At 51.5% G+C, this 17,546-nt stretch overlaps 1 protein-coding gene across 4 annotated transcripts in view; it reads left to right on the forward strand.

Moving 5' to 3' along the window:
• Nucleotides 1–1,979: 1,979 nt before the first annotated feature.
• The window catches only part of GDPD5 (glycerophosphodiester phosphodiesterase domain containing 5), a 182,162-nt gene continuing 166,595 nt past the window's right edge, over nucleotides 1,980–17,546 (forward strand). For 2 of the 4 annotated variants that reach the window (XM_051608707.1, XM_051608714.1), the window contains exon 1: nucleotides 1,992–2,051. The gene's annotated coding sequence lies outside the window, so the exon portion shown is untranslated. Of the gene's footprint in view, nucleotides 2,052–2,372; nucleotides 2,632–17,546 lie in introns of those variants that run through there. The other 2 variants (XM_051608708.1, XM_051608709.1) reach the window with 2 other exon arrangements.

Raw genomic sequence — 17,546 nt, forward strand, 5'->3', positions numbered from 1 at the left:
GGGGATGTTTAAAATAACTTGGAGCATTTGAGGTTCTGAGGAATGGATAAAGAACCTTTGAATCCGAAAATAAAAAACTTTCCCAATCCAAAATTCCTTCTCTTTTCCTAGAAGCTGTTTTGAAATCCAGATGAACTTCCCTTCTGTTGGCTGCTCTGTGACTTTCTATTGACATTGCATGGCCTTTAGCAGCTGAAGTGCTGCTTGCAGAGGGGGAAAAAAGGTCTTGCTGCTCTTCATTCCTCTCTCCACAGCTGCTTGGAGGTGGCTTGAGGAGACCTTCCCCAGCCCTGCATCCCTGGTGGGAGCCTCTGTGAGATTCCATGGGCCAAGTTGGAAAAAATATTCTGAAAATGTGCAAACTCTGGTTCCTCTCAGAGGCCTTTTCCCTCAGCAAAGGGATGGCAAATAGCAAATTACTGGCTGATGTTGAGAGCAGCTGCAAAGCTTCTGGAACCTCACGAGTTAGAAGGATATTTTCTTCTAGTGCCAGAAGAAAAGATTTTTCCCTTGATCTTACAATTCTGGGCTGTGAGGGTGGGGAGAGCCTGGCCCAGGTTGCCCAGGGAAGCTGTGGCTGCCCCATCCCTGGCAGTGTTGAAGGGCAGGTTGGATGGGGCTTGGAGCAGCCTGGGCTGCTGGGAGGTGGCCCTGCCCATGCTGAAATTAAAAGGAGACCATCCCTAGGAGGACACCTGAGCATGTAAAACTTCATCCCTGGTGTTTAAAGTCTGGCAAAGTCACAAGGAGCTACAGGTCATGACTTTGTGCCTCGAAATCCCTGGGTCTGTGCCATGTCCCCCCTTTGCACTCCCACCCTCCAGCCTGTGAAAAGCCTTCAGGAAAACACATCCTGAAGCTCTTTGATGGACCCAGCAACCAGGAGGTGGATAAAATGCACCCACAGGATGTATTTGCACCAGGATTTAAGATAATCACCCCTCTGAGGGACTTCTGATTCCAAAATGCCTGCTGCCAGCAACACTGCAAGGAAAAGGGAGACCTGAGAGCACCTTCCAGGGCCTGAAGGGGCTCCAGGAAAGCTGGGGAGGGGCTTGGGACAAGGGCAGGGAGGGATGGGAGCAGGGGGAAGGGTTTTAAACTGAGAGAGGGGAGATTTAGGTCAGATATTAGGAAGAAATTCTTCACTCTCAGGGTGCTGAGGAACTGGAAGGGGTTGCCCAGGGAGGTTGTTGCTGCCCCATCCCTGGAGGTTTTTAAGGCCAGGTTGGACCAGGTTTTGTGCCACCTGATCTAGTGGTTCCCTGCTCATGGCAGGGGGGTTGGAACTGGATGATCTTTGAGGTCCCTTCCAACCTTAGTGATTCTATGATTCTGTGAACCTGGAAACTATGTCTGTGTGAAATCACGGACCTCTGCAGCCTGGCAGGAATGCTGGAAAGGACCCTTCCAGGTGCTGCTGCCCACCCTCACAGCCACCCAAGCTGCAGAACCCGAGGGGTGGATCCGCTAGAGCAGAGGGAAGAAGGTGCCTCCTCCACGGGAGATCATCCGCAGGGATCCGAAGACTTCAACACTCACTCTCAAACCTGCCTGGTCCCACACCTCGGTTTGAGGTGCTTGTTGCAGGCGGGGTTTTGATTTGGAGACGGATGCTCCCGGGATGCTCCCGGGGAGGTTCGCATCCCCCCCCCCCCCTCTTAGGGACACCCCGAAAAAAGGAGGCTGCAAGCTTTTAGCTGTCGCCTGCCTCCCTCCTCCTCCTCCTCCTCCTCCTCTTCCTCCTCCTCTTCCTCCTCCTCCAGCCTCTCTCCGGGGCGGAGCTGCCCGTCCCAACCCCCGCCCCGCTCCCTGGAGCCCGGACCGGCTTGCGGGGACAGGGGACGGGGACAGGGACACTGTGGTGCCACCTCCTTCCCTCCCTTCTCTGCCCCCCATCCCCTCTTCTGCTCAGGGAAAGGCTTTTCTGCCGAGGGGAAGGGTCCGGGGCCGGGTGGGGGGGGGGGGGGGGTGTGGGGGGTGGTGTGTGTTTCTGGTGGTCCCGCACCCCCCGGGGCTTGGCCAGCTGGAGGATCTCCCAGTGACAGCAGGTAAAGGGTTGGACTGGTTGGACTGGGAGGAAGGATGGGGTGGTGTTTTGTATCTCCCCCCCCCCCCAACTCATTACCCCTCCTTTCTGCCCAGAGAGGGGGGTGCGGGGTGTCCTCAGCATCCCTGCGGGGGGGGGGGGGGGGGGGCGGGATGCTGAGCCGGGGGGGATACGGGGGGTGGGGGGGTCTGTGTGTGTGACACATGCCGGGTGGAACCCCCACAAGGTGCAGTGTTGTCCAAAACGGTGCTTCTTTTCCCCAAAAGGTGTTTTCTTCTGCCCTGCATGCCCACCCCTCCCCCCCACCCCCTTCCCAAATATGCATGCCCACCCCCCAAAATGTGCATGTTCCCTTCCCCCCCCCCCCCACCTGGCTGGTTTTCCTGGCCAGGAGCATCTCAAGAAAAGTTGGGGTGTGATGAGATGCTCCCCTGTGGTGGGGGGCACGGGTAGGCACCCACTTGGGGAGAGAGATCCTGGGGGGTACCCCCTTGCTTCTCCAGGACTCCCCCCACTTCCAGCTGCCAGGGTTTGGATCCTGCCCACCCCCTTTTCTCCTTTGGGCCCTACTTGTTTGACAGGTAATGCTTCATTTTTATAGACCCTGCTCTCCCAACCCCTGCTCCTGCAGTGTCCTGCAGCCCCTGGGCTTGTCCGGAGCTGAAAAATCCTGAGGCAGCAAAATCCCAAGAGGGATTGATTGTTTCTTACCCGGGTTGGGGGGGCTGGAAGAGCACCCTGTGCCCATCCAGCACCCAAGCTTTCCTGGCACCCTCTGAGGATGTGACAGGCTGGCTCCTGGGGACACCCCCCCGAGAGCAAAGCTCTGTGTTAAGGACCCCACATTTCTTGCTGCAGCACTGAGGAGAGAGGGTGGATGTGTGTGTGGGGGGAGGATTTTTGTCTTGCTGCCTGGCAAAGAAATTGCTCGGAAAAAAGAGTAATTCAGGAAAAAGAAGGAGTGGGGTGAGGAGGAGGGAGGGAAATAGTCTGATTTTATTGCAGCTCTCTCCCAAGTCCTGTAAATTCACTGCCTTAGAAAACTGGGCGTTGAGGAGTTGCAGTGGAAATGTGAGCTTTCCTCTGGAAAAGGTCTGGTGTAGCAATTCCTGCCGTTGAAGCTGGGAAATTTCACCCTGGTGAGGTGGAAATGGGGACTCTTTGGCCAGAAAAAAAAATTAATCATAAAAAAAAAAGCTGGCTTTGTCCACCTCCCCATGCCTTGGGTTTCCAGGGGTGGGTCCTCACAGCCACTAGTGTTACTTGTGATCCTGTTGGCTTAAGGGTTATTTTGGGGCTGGAGAGGGATTATGGATAAAGGATCATGACCATGCTGCATGTGGAATTAAAAAGGAACAAAATAAATATTGAATTATGGTTCTCTTTGCTGGCTCTTTGTCCCCGTGTGATGGAAAACAAGTGTTTGCTTAGGAAGCCTGGGCAGGTTTTTCTCTGTTAGAAAGTTCTGCTGCGCATGGAGAACATGAACCTGACCGGACTGTGTGGATGTTGTGTTCTCCTGGGGCTGCTCCCAGCTGCCAGGGAATTCAAGAGTGTTGCCTGTTAGCAAAAGTGAAGACCTGTGCTTGTTTTTAAAGAGGTTTTTTAATGGGGTTTGGATCACGTGGTGATGCAGGATAAATGCCTCCCACCTTCTTGCCGTAGGACAGGGGTTTCAAACGGAAAGAGGTTTAGGTTAGATGGTAGGAGTAAATTCTGTGCTGTGAGGTGGTGAGACCCAGTGCCTGGAGGGGCTCCAGGAAAGCTGGGGAGGAGCTTGGGACAAGGGCAGGGAGGGATGGGAGCAGGGGGAAGGGTTTCCAGCTGGCAGAGGGAGCTGGAGCTGAGATGTGAGGGAGAAATTCTGGGCTGTGAGGGTGGGGAGAGCCTGGCCCAGGTTGCCCAGGGAAGCTGTGGCTGCCCCATCCCTGGCAGTGTTGAAGGGCAGGTTGGATGGGGCTTGGAGCAGCCTGGGCTGGTGGGGGGTGTCCCTGCCCATGCAGGGGGGGTTGGAACTAGATGATCTTGAAGGTCCAACCTGAACCATTCTGTGCTTCTTATGAATTGCCAGCTTGCACTTGGCAGGTGGGGGAGAGCTGAAGTAAATGCATTTCCTGCCTGGCACGTCTGTGTTCACCCATCATTGGATTGCTATGAAAAACAGTCCATTAATATATTACCCAGCCTTTGTCCACCCGAGCAGTGATGCATCCTGCATCCTTAAAGCTGCTGTTTTCATGGATTCTCCTCCATCAAGCCTTGAAACATCTCCATGCTGACATCCCAGCAATATTTAGCTGCAGAATATTTCCCTGTGATTTAGGAGTGGTGAGCAGCAGCTCTGCTTTGAGGCAGAGTTAATTTTAGAGTGGGTGTCTCTGTCAAGCTGTACTTTTTCTTTCCTGTTAAATAAGCACGTTCTGCACGTTGGGGTCTTCTCTGCCACGGATTCAGCGTGACTGATGTTTGTCTTGTGCCTCCACAACGAGCAGCACAAGGAAAAGCAGTTCTGGTTCAATCCATGTATTTGGCGTGGGGTTGTAGATGTGGCAACTGGTGACTTGAAATGAGGGAAAAAAGGGTCCAGTTTTTGCAAGGCAACAAATTGCTTTTTCTGAACCTGGGAGATGAGGAGGAGATGCTAGAGCAGCTGCAAGAGGCAGGGATTATTTGTTGCACTTCTAGTCTTAAATTGCCACACATGTTTGACCCCAAGTATCATGATAGAATGGCTTGGGTTGGAAGGGACCTAAAGGATCATCAGGTTCCAACCCCCCTGCCATGAGCAGGGACACCTCCCACCAGCCCAGGCTGCACAAGCCTCATCCAACCTGCCCTTCAACACCTCCAGGGAGCGGGCAGCCACAACCTCCCAGGGCAACCTGTTCCAGTGCCTTCCTGCCCTCATGGGGAAGAATTTCTTCCTGATGTCTGGCCTCAATCTCCCCTCTTTCAGTTTAAACCCATCACCCCTTGTCCTGTCACTATTGCTCCAAGCCCCATCCAACCTAGTCTTGAACACTGCCAGGAAGAAGGCATCGAGTAGTTACAATTGCCCTAGTGTTTCACAGTGCCAAAATTAGGGGTTTGTTGTTGTTTGTTGTTGTGGTGTTGTGTGGTTTTTTTTTAATGTGTGGGTTACAGTAACTCCTGGTTGCAGATGGTGTTGTAGGTTGAGGTCAGGATGCCAGGAGCAGATGGCTTGTTCTTTGTTCTCTGCTTCGAGGCACTTTGATGCTCACAGGTGGTGGAAGACAGATCTGGGTCCCCTTTGAACAGACACACCTGGGGGCAAGGTTGGCCTTTGACTTTGCTTTGTGAGTCTTCCCCAGAGTGAAGATAAAAGGGTATGGATGCACCTTTGAAATCTTCATGGCCCTGGTGCTGCACAGCTACAGGCTTGGGCAGGAAGGCATCGTTCTTGCTAGCACTGACAGTGGTGGGGTTGGGTGTTGATGCTCAGGGCTCCTACTGAAAGCAGCTTCCTGCAAGGATGGGGATACAGGAACAGGCTTTCCCTGGAGGCTGTGAAGCTGGTCTGAAACTCCTTTTTTTCCTTGAGAAGACGCATCCTTCTGCCTGAAAGCCCTGTCCTGAGATGCTTTGCACCTCCTTGCAGACATTGAGATGAGGTGATGGGCACCACCTGGCAGCCCCTTGGCTGTGGCCATAAAGAGGCTTTGCTAAAGCTGCAGCAGCTGCTAATTGGGCTTCGAGGAGACCAAGTGGTGAGGGGAAGAGGTGACTCTGGCAGCTCATCCTTGTGCAGAGAACTAGCAAGTGCTGCTGGTGTGAAGAGGCTGTAGCTGCCTTGGGCTTTACTGGTGCCAGCTGTGGCCCTTGTGGGGTGAGTGGTGTCTCTTTGGCTTCTCCCCTTGCACTCGGGCCTTTTGCTCCCCAAAATTCCTTGTACAGAGCTGGGCTTGATGCTTGTTCCCTCTGCTCAGGAGAGGGCAGTGTCACACCAACCAGCTGCTTCCTTAACCCTGCTAAAATACCCGTGGAGTTGGCAACCTCTGCTCACCCAGGAGGGTCCTGTGGGGGTGTGCATGGGGGCCCCAAGCATCTCCTTCCCTCTCCTTTCTTCCCTAGGTGAAATATTCCCCTGCCACCTTCCCCTGACCCTGATTGTGCTGCTGGTGTTTAACAGACCTTTGCAGGAATATTCTAAGCGTGATGCAGGGGAAAAAAAGGGATTTAAAAGCCTGTTTGTAGCAGTTGCTTTGGCCTGCCAGCCCCTCCAGAAACAGTGATTAGATACGGATACTTTAATGCATGTCTTGACTTTCATCAAAGGAAGAAAAAAAAGCTGCACGCTGGAGTTTGGCTTTGCTGCTTTTTCCTCTTTAGTTCCCTGCTGTCATCTCCCCACTTCCTCCAAAAATACCCACAGACACTGGCAGGACAACTGCCTGAATGTTTGGTGAGTGTTTTGCTCAATAACCTGAAGGGGGGGGGGGAAAAAAAGAAACCTTCTTTTTCTGTGTCATTAAATATTTGTATAAGGTTTCTGCCAAGGAGTGGTTTCAAGGTACAGAGTGTTCCCCTGAAGGGTGTTCAAACAAGGACCTTCTTGGGTGGCAACTGGGAATTTTTCCATGCCTGTGCCCATCTTGTGTGTTTTCACACCCTGAATCTATTCCATGTTGGGATTGAGCTCTGTCTCTTTTGCCTATCTGGTCTTGGAGCAGGATCAGCTCTATGGGAAGTGTTTCTCTTGTTAGTATTTCATTTTATTTGCTCTTTTTTTGTTGTTGTTGTTGGTTGGTTGTGGTTTTTTTTGGTGTGGTTTCTGATCCAGGTATTGCTGGAGAGTGGGCTGGTATATCTTTTGTTTTCCTGGTGGATGAAAGGTGGGATGGGGGTAGGAGGGAGGTAGCTAGGACCTCACCTGGGGTGGTGCAGAAATCTGGGCACTGCTTCCATTGCTGGGCTCCCACATCACAGGATCACTCTGGTTGGAAAAGCCCTTCAAGATCATCAAGTCCAACCACTACCCTAACTCTGCCACGTCCACCACTAAACCCTGTCCCCTGGCACCACATCTGTCTTCTTAGATGTCTCCAGGGATGGTGGCTCCACCACCTCCTCAGGCAGCCTGGATCACCAAGTCCAACTCCTGCTCCAGAACAGGACAACCCCAAAGTTCACACCATGTCCCTGAGGGTGTTGTCCAAAGGCTTCTTGATTAACTCTGATGAGATGATCAAGCATCTCTGATGCTTCATCTCTGCAGACTCCCACTGGTGGCTAATCTCTTCCTTGGAAATAGTTTGGATTGGTTTTAACATAATTCTTCAGTCATAACAAAATGGAATCCTCCTGGTTTCTAACCCCTGTGTCCTCTGTGCCTGTTCAGGAGTGAACTTTTCCTTCAGGCTTCCTGGTGCTGGGGGTCCAGGCTGCTGGATCCTGGAGGACTTGGAGGTGATGGACTGTAAATTTATGCTCTTCTTGTCTGGGAATGCTCAAAAAGGATCTGCTTCACTTCCAGATTTGCCATGTAGCACTGTGCTGAACTTCCACTGTTCCCCTTAAAACGAGCTTACCTTGAATTTTTAATGTTAATTTATTTTTTGTAACTCCCATTTCCCTTGAAACTCCCTTAAAGCTCTGCTGTAACTTGTCCAATCTCCTTTTAAATGGCTGGTCCCTGTGTTGTGCTTCCCTTCTCCTCCTGGGGAGCTGAAATGAAACTCCCCCCCCTCCCCCAGGCTGAGGTTAGATGTACAGAACAGAAACATTCTGGTCAGTCACTGTTTTTAGCTGCACCAAGATTGAAGCTCACACTGGCACGGGTTGCTCAGGGAAAGCATCTCACATCTGACTGAAATAGCACAAGGTGAAGACCAGAATTTCCTTAAATAGGTTTTTTGGGTGCAGCATTTAAGCAGGTGTAATGGACTGGCTGTGCCCTTCGATGTCCACCCATTCTGGAGTCACTCTGATGGATTGTAGCTTGGGACAGTCAACTTGTATCAGTGAAGCTCTTGAGTTGATGGTCACCTAATCATAATTTTAAACTCAGGCAGTTTGATTTAAGTCAAGGGTACAGTTACCTGCTGCAGAATTATGGAATCACAGATTTGTCAGGGTTGGATGGGGCCTCTGGAGATCATCCAGTCCCACTCCCCTGCTGAAGCAGGATCACCCAGAGCACATCACCCAGGGCTGCATCCAGGGGCTGGAATATCTGCAGAGAAGGGGACTCCACACCCTCCCTGGGCAGCCTGTCCCAGGGCTCTGTCACCCTCACAGGCAAGAAGTTTTCCCTCATCTTTCAGGGGCACTTCCCATGTTCCAGCTTGTGCCCGTTGCCCCTCGTCCTGTCCCTGGGCACTGCTGAGCAGAGTCTGGCTCCATCCTCCTGCACCCACCCTGAGATACTGCCAGGCATTCAGAAGGTCTCCCCTCAGCCTTCTCTTCTCCAGGCTGAGCAGTCCCAGCTCTCCCAGCCTTTCCTCATCAGGGAGATGCTCCAACCCCCCAGCCATCTCTGTTGCCCTCCCCTGGACTCTCTCCAGCAGTTCCCTGTCTCTCTTGAACTGGGGAGCCCAGAACTGGTCCCAGTTCTCCAGCTGTGGCCTCCCCAGGGCAGAGCAGAGGGGCACAATGACCTCTCTCCACCTACTGGCCACACTCTTCCTCATGCAGCCCAGGATTCCACTGGCCCTCTTGGCCACAAGGACACATTCCTGACTCATGGATCATGTACTATCTCCCAGGACTCCCAGATCCTTCTCCTGAGAACTGCTTTACAGCAGATCCACCCCTAACCTGTACTGGTGCCTGAGGTTCTTCCTCCCCAGGTGCAGGACCCTACCCTTGCCCTTGTTGAACCTCATGAGGCTCATTCCTAGGCTTGCTATCCTGCCAAATTCCCTAGGGCCTTGCCACGAGGGCAGAAATCTGGTGGTAAGGGGCAGGCTTGGCCTTTCCAAGGTGTCCCTTGTGTGTGACCCCATCTGAAACCCACCTGCTGATTGCAGAGCTCTTTCCTGAGCAAAACCTTGGAGGATGCTGGCAAAACTGGGATATCTCCAGAGTCCTGCCTTAGGTCCCCTTGCTGTGCCCAGCACTTGGCCATCATGCTGCCAAGGGGCAAGGTGGGGCTGGGGGCTTCCCAGGTCATGCCAACTGGAGGAGCTGCTGGTGGCCAGATCCTGGCCCTGAGGTGGATCAAGAGGAGTTAGGCTTGTTTACAGGGGTTTAACCACAGGGGTGAGGTTGCTCTGTGATATTTGGGTGGATTCTGTTGTGTGTATTTGGCTTTTTGGGTTTAGTTTTGTTGGTTTTTTTGTTGCCAAGAGGTAATTAATGCTTCCTTGGGATTAAAACATTTCCTGCCTGTCTCAGCTGCTGGTGTAGAAAGGGGTCATCTAACAGTTTGACCTCTGTTTGGAGACAAAAAAGGCATTTTGAAGAAGGCAAGGAGTGCCTTCCCTTCTTACCCACCCTCTTTCCTATATGAAGAAGCCCCATAAAGAAGCTCCTTGGGGCTGTCAAGTAGGTGATGGTTTGTAGGAGGTTGCTTGATGCAGCAGAGACTGTGTTTGCAGGTACTGTGGGACTTTTGGTGTCAATCCACCTGGCTAATGATTCATGCATCTCCTGGAGGAGGCTTTACATTGTCAGTCAAACCCAGGGCAGTTTGAAATCTAGCAAAGAGGCAGAGCTGGTGTCCTGCAGGAATCCAGCTGTGTGGTTTGCTCTGTTTCTCACAAGTTGGTGTTTTTTTTTTTTTGGGGGGGTTGTGATTTCTCCATCTGTGGCCACGAAGGGGGAGATCTGCGCAGAAATAATGGCTGAACAGCCCTTGTGATCTGTGGATGGTTTGGGGCTTGTTAGGAGCCCTGGAATTGGTCAAGCCAAGAGGTAAGGTGAGACCTATGGCTTCTCAAAAGGTCTATTTTTAGGTGCATCCCTGTTCACATGCAAATTACATTCATCAGAAAGGGTTTCTCTGCACTCAGTGCACTGAACTTGTAAGCCCTGTTTTCTATCTTTTACACAGACATCAAGATGCCTGCTAAAAAAATTAGATATATAAGTTAATATATGTAATATAAATTTTATATATATATATAATATATAAATTTTATATATATATATATATATATATATATATATATATAATGCTCACCAGTTGGGTCCTAAGAGCTCCAGAACCACATGCAATGTTGCATTGGATGCTCTGTAAATACAGAGTGGTGGGTGGTTCTTATTTCAGAGGTGGGTTCCCCCCCTGCTTGTGCTTTTTTGGGCACTAGTTTCAAAAGTTGCTGGCGTGTGACAGCCTGCAAGCTCCTCACAGGAGCTTTGGGGGCAGAAGCTGTTAAAAAAGAAGCAGCTCAACTGGTATTTAGCCCTGGGTTAATCACTGAAATGCAGAGGGGCTGCAGTCCTCCTTAAAAACCTAATGTAAAGTGTGAGGTTGACAGCTGGGCTGGAGATACTTCCCCTTATCACAAGCGGTTCCTAATCTGTCTCCTTTGTGTAGGGTTTTTTTTTGTTTGGATCAAGCTCTCCAGAGCTTGATGTTCAGGGAATGCTGTGTACTTGTGGGTAAGATAGCTGTGTCTGTTAAAATGTTAGTGTGGTGGGAGGAGGGAGGCTGTGGTCCCTGTTGGGCACAAGGCTTTACGAGGTCACAGATGCTCCGTGTTCCTGAAAGACCCACTGTGGCTTCTTGTAGGGGTTGGCTTTGTGAAGGAAAAGAAAGCTGTTGGTGGGTTGTAACTGTCTGGGAAAACAGGGGCAGGAGTCGTGGGGTTGAAGGCCAGTGTCTGGCACAGGTTGCCCAGGGAAATTGTGGCTGCCCCATCCCTGGAAGTGTTCACCTCCCAGCAGCCCAGGCTGCTCCAAGCCCCATCCAACCTGCCCTTCAACACTGCCAGGGATGGGGCAGCCACAGCTTCTCTGGGCAACCTGGGCCAGGCTCTCCCCACCCTCACAGCCCAGAATTTCTCCCTCACATCTCAGCTCCAGCTCCCTCTGCCAGCTGGAAACCCTTCCCCCTGCTCCCAGCCCTCCCTGCCCTTGTCCCAAGCCCCTCCCCAGCTTTCCTGGAGCCCCTCCAGGCCCTGGAAGGTGCTCTCAGGTCTCCCTGGAGCCTTCTCTTCTCCAGGCTGAACACCCCAACTCTCCCAGCCTGGCTCCAGAGCAGAGCTGCTCCAGCCCTCCCAGCATCCCAAGACATGGGATACAAGCTGTTGAACGCAAGGTCATTTCATCCAGCTCTGGCTTTCCAGCCTTCAACACCTCCTCTGTTGGGCTGCTCGTGCTCTGGGTCTGTAATGCAGCTCCAGCTCCACCAAAAGGAGCTGCAGATTGGAAATGCAGTTTGTTAGGGGTCACCTCCGTGGAGGTGTTGCAAACAGCTTCCCTGCTGCAGTCCCATCTGCCAGGCTGGGAAAGCTCTGGTGCATGCTGATCTCAAACAAACCTTGGCTGAATACCAACCTGCTGGGAAGCCATCATGATCTGGTGACCTGGCCCAGTGTCACCTGGAGCAGGGTGGTCAATGCCTGGGCTGGTGAATGGGCCCTTCTGGAAGGGGGTGAGAGCTGTGGGGAGGGAGGCTGGATGGTTAATAGCAAGGCTGGATTCGAGCCTGTGACCTGAAGGCAGAGGTTCCTGCTGGGCTGAAAAATCCCTCTTGTTTTTATCATCTTGATGTGCTAAATGTCATTGTTTCTAGGGGGAATGGGATTAGTTAGCAGGGAGGAAGCCTGGGAGTTTATTGGGAAGCTGGAACCTGATGCCCAGACTTTCTTAGACATGTTCTGCAGTGGGCAGTGATAGATCCACTTCTAAAAGCAGAATAAGCCCAAACCAAGGGGTGTCCTCTAGATGTTTAAACTTCAGGTTATAATGTTAAAGCCTTTCTGTTGTGGGAGTCCTTAAATCCAAGCTTCTGGGGTAACTGGTTGCACAGAGTGCTGTGATGGACTGATGAGACCATCACTGTGCTCCCTTGGCTTCTTGCCCCCAGCTCAGGGGAAATATTGGCTTTTCCCCCCTTCTTTCCCTGAACTTTGTAGCTCAGCTGTGTGTTCCCTGGAGGGGTGGATCTGAACCTCTGGCTTCAGGCCTGGAGTCTCCTCTACTCCTCTCCCTGAGCAAGTTGTGAGGCTTTTTTTTTTTAATTATTATTATTTTGGCAGGGGTGTCTGTGGGGTGAGGAGGAGCAGGGAGCCCCTGAGGTCATGAGCTTGGGCAAACAGAGTCCAAAGACAACATGTCCACTTGTATTTCTGCACCTTCCTTTCCCGGGCATTCCGTGCTTCCCTCTATCTCTGCTGATATTTGCAGTGGTGATAAGAGGAGCTCTGTAACAAGTGTGCTCTGTGGCAGATAAAACTCCCTGTGAGCAAGAGCTGTCCCAGCTGGGAGCTTATCAGCACTATTAAAGCTTGAACAATCAGCAAGGCTGGAGATGGGGGTGTTTTGAGTCCTTTAGCAGTCTGGAAACATCCAAGGAGGAATCGTGCTGGGAGTGCTGCTGCTCCTCTGTAAGTCCCTCTCAAAAGGTTGGGTGTGTTTTTTTTATATATATATATAAAATGGACAGTTTGGGGAATGAGGCTTGTGAACTGGTCAAGTGTGAGCCTGCAATGGAGCTGGCTGGTTCCTGTGCTGTGTGTTTGCACATAATGAGCTGGCTGAGGTTTCCTGGAGGTGGTAGGTGGTCTCAGTGTGGATTGAGTGAAATGGAGGGATCCACCTCCTTGCCAGGTTGCACTTTGCTTGGAGAAAGAGCTCCTGGTGCTTTTGTGCAGCTATTGAGCGTGGGGGGTAGTTCTCTCAGTTTGGCTTGATGCTCCTTCAGGGCACTGAGCTCTGCAAGGATGGTGAAAACATGGGTGGAAGCTGATAAAGGGTCAGTGGTGTAGAGCTGGGCCAGGAATCACCTGGCTCCCACCTTGGTTTGGAAGAGCATCCCACGTGTTGCCTGAATATGCACCGAGATGAGTGGGGAGGCTCTGAGCATGTCCTCAAATTTGGGCAGCTGACTCCAGGTTTGTGCAGACATCTCCATCCTCTTGAGATAGGCAACTTGGAGCCTTCTCCAGTGGATAGGTGCCAACAGCAGGTTTGCCTCACGTTGGACTCTGCTTTCCCATGACATTCTGGACATTTGTGGCATTAATGGCAGCAGTCATGAAAAATAACAGGGAAACAAACATGGGAAGTACCTTCCCACCCTGGCTCCACTTCCTAGTAGAAGCAGTTGAAGAAACAGGTTCCCTGTTCAGGTCCTTGTCTTGTTCTTGGCTCTCTGGTTTCAACCTCCAGGCTCCATCCCTCCTGGGGAAGAAGCTTTTGCAGAGGTTGGAGAGGAACATTTTCATTCCCTCATCCCAAAAGGGAAAAGGAAATTTCTAAGCAGTTGTTCTGATCATGCCACCCTCCTGTAAAGCAGGTAAGACCAGGTCTCCCTTTTGAGGAGTTGAGCAAAAGAAAAGAAATCCTCTTCATCAACCAACACCCCAAGGTCCTCCTCAGGGCTGCTCTCAATCCATTCTTTGCCCAGCCTGGATTTATGGGTTTGCCCTGACCCACGTGCAGGGGATGTGCTGGGCTGGATTCTCCAGAAGGGTGTGAGGAAGGTTTGAACCAGCTGGTGGCAGGGCAGGAGATGGAGGGGGAGGGAGGGAGCTAGGACTTGGCAAGAGAGTTGCTGGCAGAAATACACCTGCCCTCTGCAAAGCTGTGCCCCTGTGTCTCTGCTGGCTGAGCCAAGCTTAGTCTGAGGAACATCAGCTCTGGTTGTGCTGCAGATAGTCTGAGCTGTTGGAATCGTAGAAACCTATGCTGGAATGGTTTGGGTGGGAAGGGATCTTAATGATCATCCAGTTCCAACCCCCCTGCATGGGCAGGGACACCTCCCAGCAGCCCAGGCTGCTCCAAGCCCCATCCAACCTGCCCTTCAACACTGCCAGGGATGGGGCAGCCACAGCTTCTCTGGGCAACCTGGGCCAGGCTCTCCCCACCCTCACGGCAGAGAATTTCCTCCTGATGTCTCACCTAAACCTCCCCTCTCCCAGTTATAATCCATTCCCCCTTCTCCTCTCACTACAAGCCATGAGGTGGCTTTGGACAGAGGTGGGAACAGGTGCTGGTTACTGCTGCATGCAAGGTCAACGTGACCATCTGCTTCCCAAATGGGCTGGTTGGGTTCAGTGTTTCAGCAAACACTTGCTGCTGCTCAGCTGTGTAAGCACCTGGTGGGGTTGAACACAGCAGCCAGTGATTCTCCCTGGGCTTTGTGAGAGCAGCCTAATAGTGACACTAATTTTAAAAGAGCCAGAGTTAAAGGAAGTGGAAATGGGAGTTCCTGGGGCTGTCCAATCCCAGTGCCTCGTGTAGCAAAACCATCTGATTTCTACAACAATTGACACACTCAGCATTACCTCTGAGTTGACTCAAAGGGGTGTAAAGCTGGGGAGAAAGAGCATCTGTTGGTCCTGTTTATAGCTCAAACATCTTTGCTTAAGGCACTATCTCCTGGGGAACCTCTCTTCTTTAAATACCCCAGTCAGGAAACACAAACCAGCCTTTTGCACCGGTGGGAGATGGTTGCAGGGATTTCACATCCTCTTTTTACCTGGGTTGCTGCTGGCTGGACCTCTCACCCGTCCCATTTACTTATTTAGAAGTTTTCTGCTGGAAATTGGAAGTGGTGGAGCCTGGGGTTGGATGGAAGATGAAAAGGAAAGCAGGGAGTGGTGGTAGGAGGAGGCAGCAAGCACAGCTTGGGTTGTGTTAGAACCATCTCACCTCTAACGTTTTGGGCTGTGGAATCAAACTGGGACCTCAGCCCAGTTCATTTGCTCATGTGGGTTTGTTTTTTTTTCCCCAAACCTGTATTAGACTCCATGAAATAATTCCTTACAAAGGCTTTTGGAGTCCCAGAAGGAGCATCTGATGGGGGGGAAAGCTCATGCCTGAGTGTTGCTGTTCCATGGGAGTGCCTTGGTTCTTGGTGAAGAAGCTGGACTTCACATCCTCCTTTCATGTGTCTCAGCCACTGTTGTCTTCTGCTGGCCCCCCTAAAACTTCCTGCTGTCTTTCTGCACTACTTGAAGCTGATGAGATGTTCTGCTCCCAAAATTTTGGTGATAGATCCCATATAGAATCAGCGAATCATTTTGGTTGGAAAAGACCTTTCGGATCATCCAGTCCAACCATTACCCCAGCCCTACCAAGGCCACCACTGCCCCATGTCCCTCAGGACCACATCTACACAGCTTTGACATCTCTCCAGGGATGGGGACTCCACCCCTGCCCTAGGAATGTTTTATTCCAAAAGGCTGCTATTTTTTGGAAGGAAAAGTAGGAGGTCAGTGTTGTCTGAGATACTTGTGGCTGTCAGCTCTACTGAGCCAGCTCTTGGACAGGGGTGTGGGGAAAACCCTGTGGTGTCAGATGCACCACCAGGTTGGGCTGAGCCAACGTGTTAAAATAATAAAGGGGCAGAGCTTGGAAAGAATTTGTGCTGGGGCTGTTTTGTGAGTGGATCTCTAGGGACTGCTGAGGTGTCTGGTTTCCCTCCAGGGCCCATTGCCAGGTTGGGAGACTTGGGAATCTGGGAAAGCAGCAGCAACCTGCCTATGGGAAGATCTTGTGTCCCAGCAGTCATACATCTTCTCCTTGCCATGAAGTATGAGGGCTATATTTAAATCATTTTCTTGTTCTGGTGTTGAAACCAGCTACAGGGTTTGTTCTTCTAACTTCTTGTCTGTGGTGTTGTAAAGGATGGATGAAGTAGGACTTGTCACTTCTCTTGCTTTCCTAGAAGAACTGTAAAATACTGAAAGATCTCTGTGTCATAGTGGAGACCTGTATGCCATGGCCATGTCATCTCTTAGACCTGTATGCTTCTTCTCAATATCCAACCCCAACCTCCCCTGGCACAACTTGAGGCCGTTCCCTCTGGTCCTGTCGCTTGTTCCTGGGTGGGAACAGTGTGGGGGTTGCTTTGAATGGCTTGACTTAGTTTCTCCAGATATTACACAGGATCTCAGTATCACTCTGGTTGGAAAAGACCTTCAAGATCATCAAGTCCAACCACTACCCTAACTCTGCCACGTCCACCACTAAACCCTGTCCCCTGGCACCACGTCTGTCTCCTTAGATGTCTCCAGGGATGGTGGCTCAACCACCTCCTTGGACAGCCTGGATCACCAAGACCAACTCCTGCCCAGAACAGGACAACCCCAAAGTTCACACCATGTCCCTGAGGGTGTTGTCCAAGTGTTCCTTGAATATTGTCAGGTTCTGTGCCACTGCTGCTTCCCTGGGGAGCCCATTCCAGTGCTCCACCTCCCTCTGGGTGAAGAATCTCTTCCTAATATCCAACCTAAACCTCCCCATTCCATCGGGCCCTGTTGTTGGTCACCAGAGAGAAGAGGTCAGTGCCTCCTCCTCCCTCCCTAATGAGGAAGTAACAACGAGGCTGGTGAAGGGACTGGAGGGAAAGTCTGATGAGGAGAGGCTGAGGGAGCTGGGCTTGTTTAGCCTGGAGAAGAGGAGACTCAGGGGGGACCTTCTCACTCTCTACAACCACCTGAAGGGAGGTTGGAGTCAGGTGGGGTCGGGCTCTTCTCCCAGGCAACCAGTAACAGGACGAGAGGGCCTGGCCTGAAGCTGCTCCAGGGGAGGGTTAGGTGGGATATCAGGAAGCACTTCCTCATGGAAAGGGTGATCAGACATTGGGATGGGCTGCCCAGGGCAGGGGTGGAGTCACCAACCCTGGAGGTGTCCAAGGAAAAGCTGGATGTGGCACTTAGTGCCATGGTCTGGAGATGTGGTGGTGTCAGTCCATGGGTTGGACTTGATGATCTCAGAGGTCTTTTCCAGCCTCAATAATTCTGCGAGTCTGTGTGATTCCCTCGGGTCCTATCGTTGGTCCTGTAGGACCTATTTGTTCTTACATTGTTGGCAAAAAGTTGTTTTTTGAGCTAAACGTGGGGCTTGATAGGACAGCCCATGAGCTGCTACAGAGTAAAAAATAGAATAAAGGGAAAACTGATTTAATCAGGAGAGATTCTGAGGCTGCCCTGTACCCTCATCCTGACCAACATGGGCAAGTCCAATTTTTGCTGAGCTGGGGCTGCTCAGCTGATGAGTCTCCCCATGGTGTAGCAGAAGCAGCTCAACACACTGTTATGAAACCCAACGTGAAGGCTGTGGGCAGGGTGAAGCTGGGGGGAGGGGGGGCTGCCAGGGAATGTTTGTGCAGTTCCTGAAGTTTTTGGGCCACCCAAAGCCAAAAGAGAAGGAGCTAAATCTGGAAGATGTCACCTTCCAAAGGGTTTCCCTGTGGTGTGAGTTCATTGGCTGACAAGCTGGGGACAGGAGTGGGGTTTGTCTGCCAGGGGATAATGGAGAACTTAGTGTGTTACTCAAGATTGTGGTTTTCTGAGAATGTAGGAACTTGAATTGCTGGTACCTCAAGATCTTGACCTTAACTGAGGTTCATCATCCCTTG

This window comes from Apus apus, chromosome 1 (assembly GCF_020740795.1).
Source record: "Apus apus isolate bApuApu2 chromosome 1, bApuApu2.pri.cur, whole genome shotgun sequence".
Lineage (NCBI taxonomy): Eukaryota > Metazoa > Chordata > Aves > Apodiformes > Apodidae > Apus > Apus apus.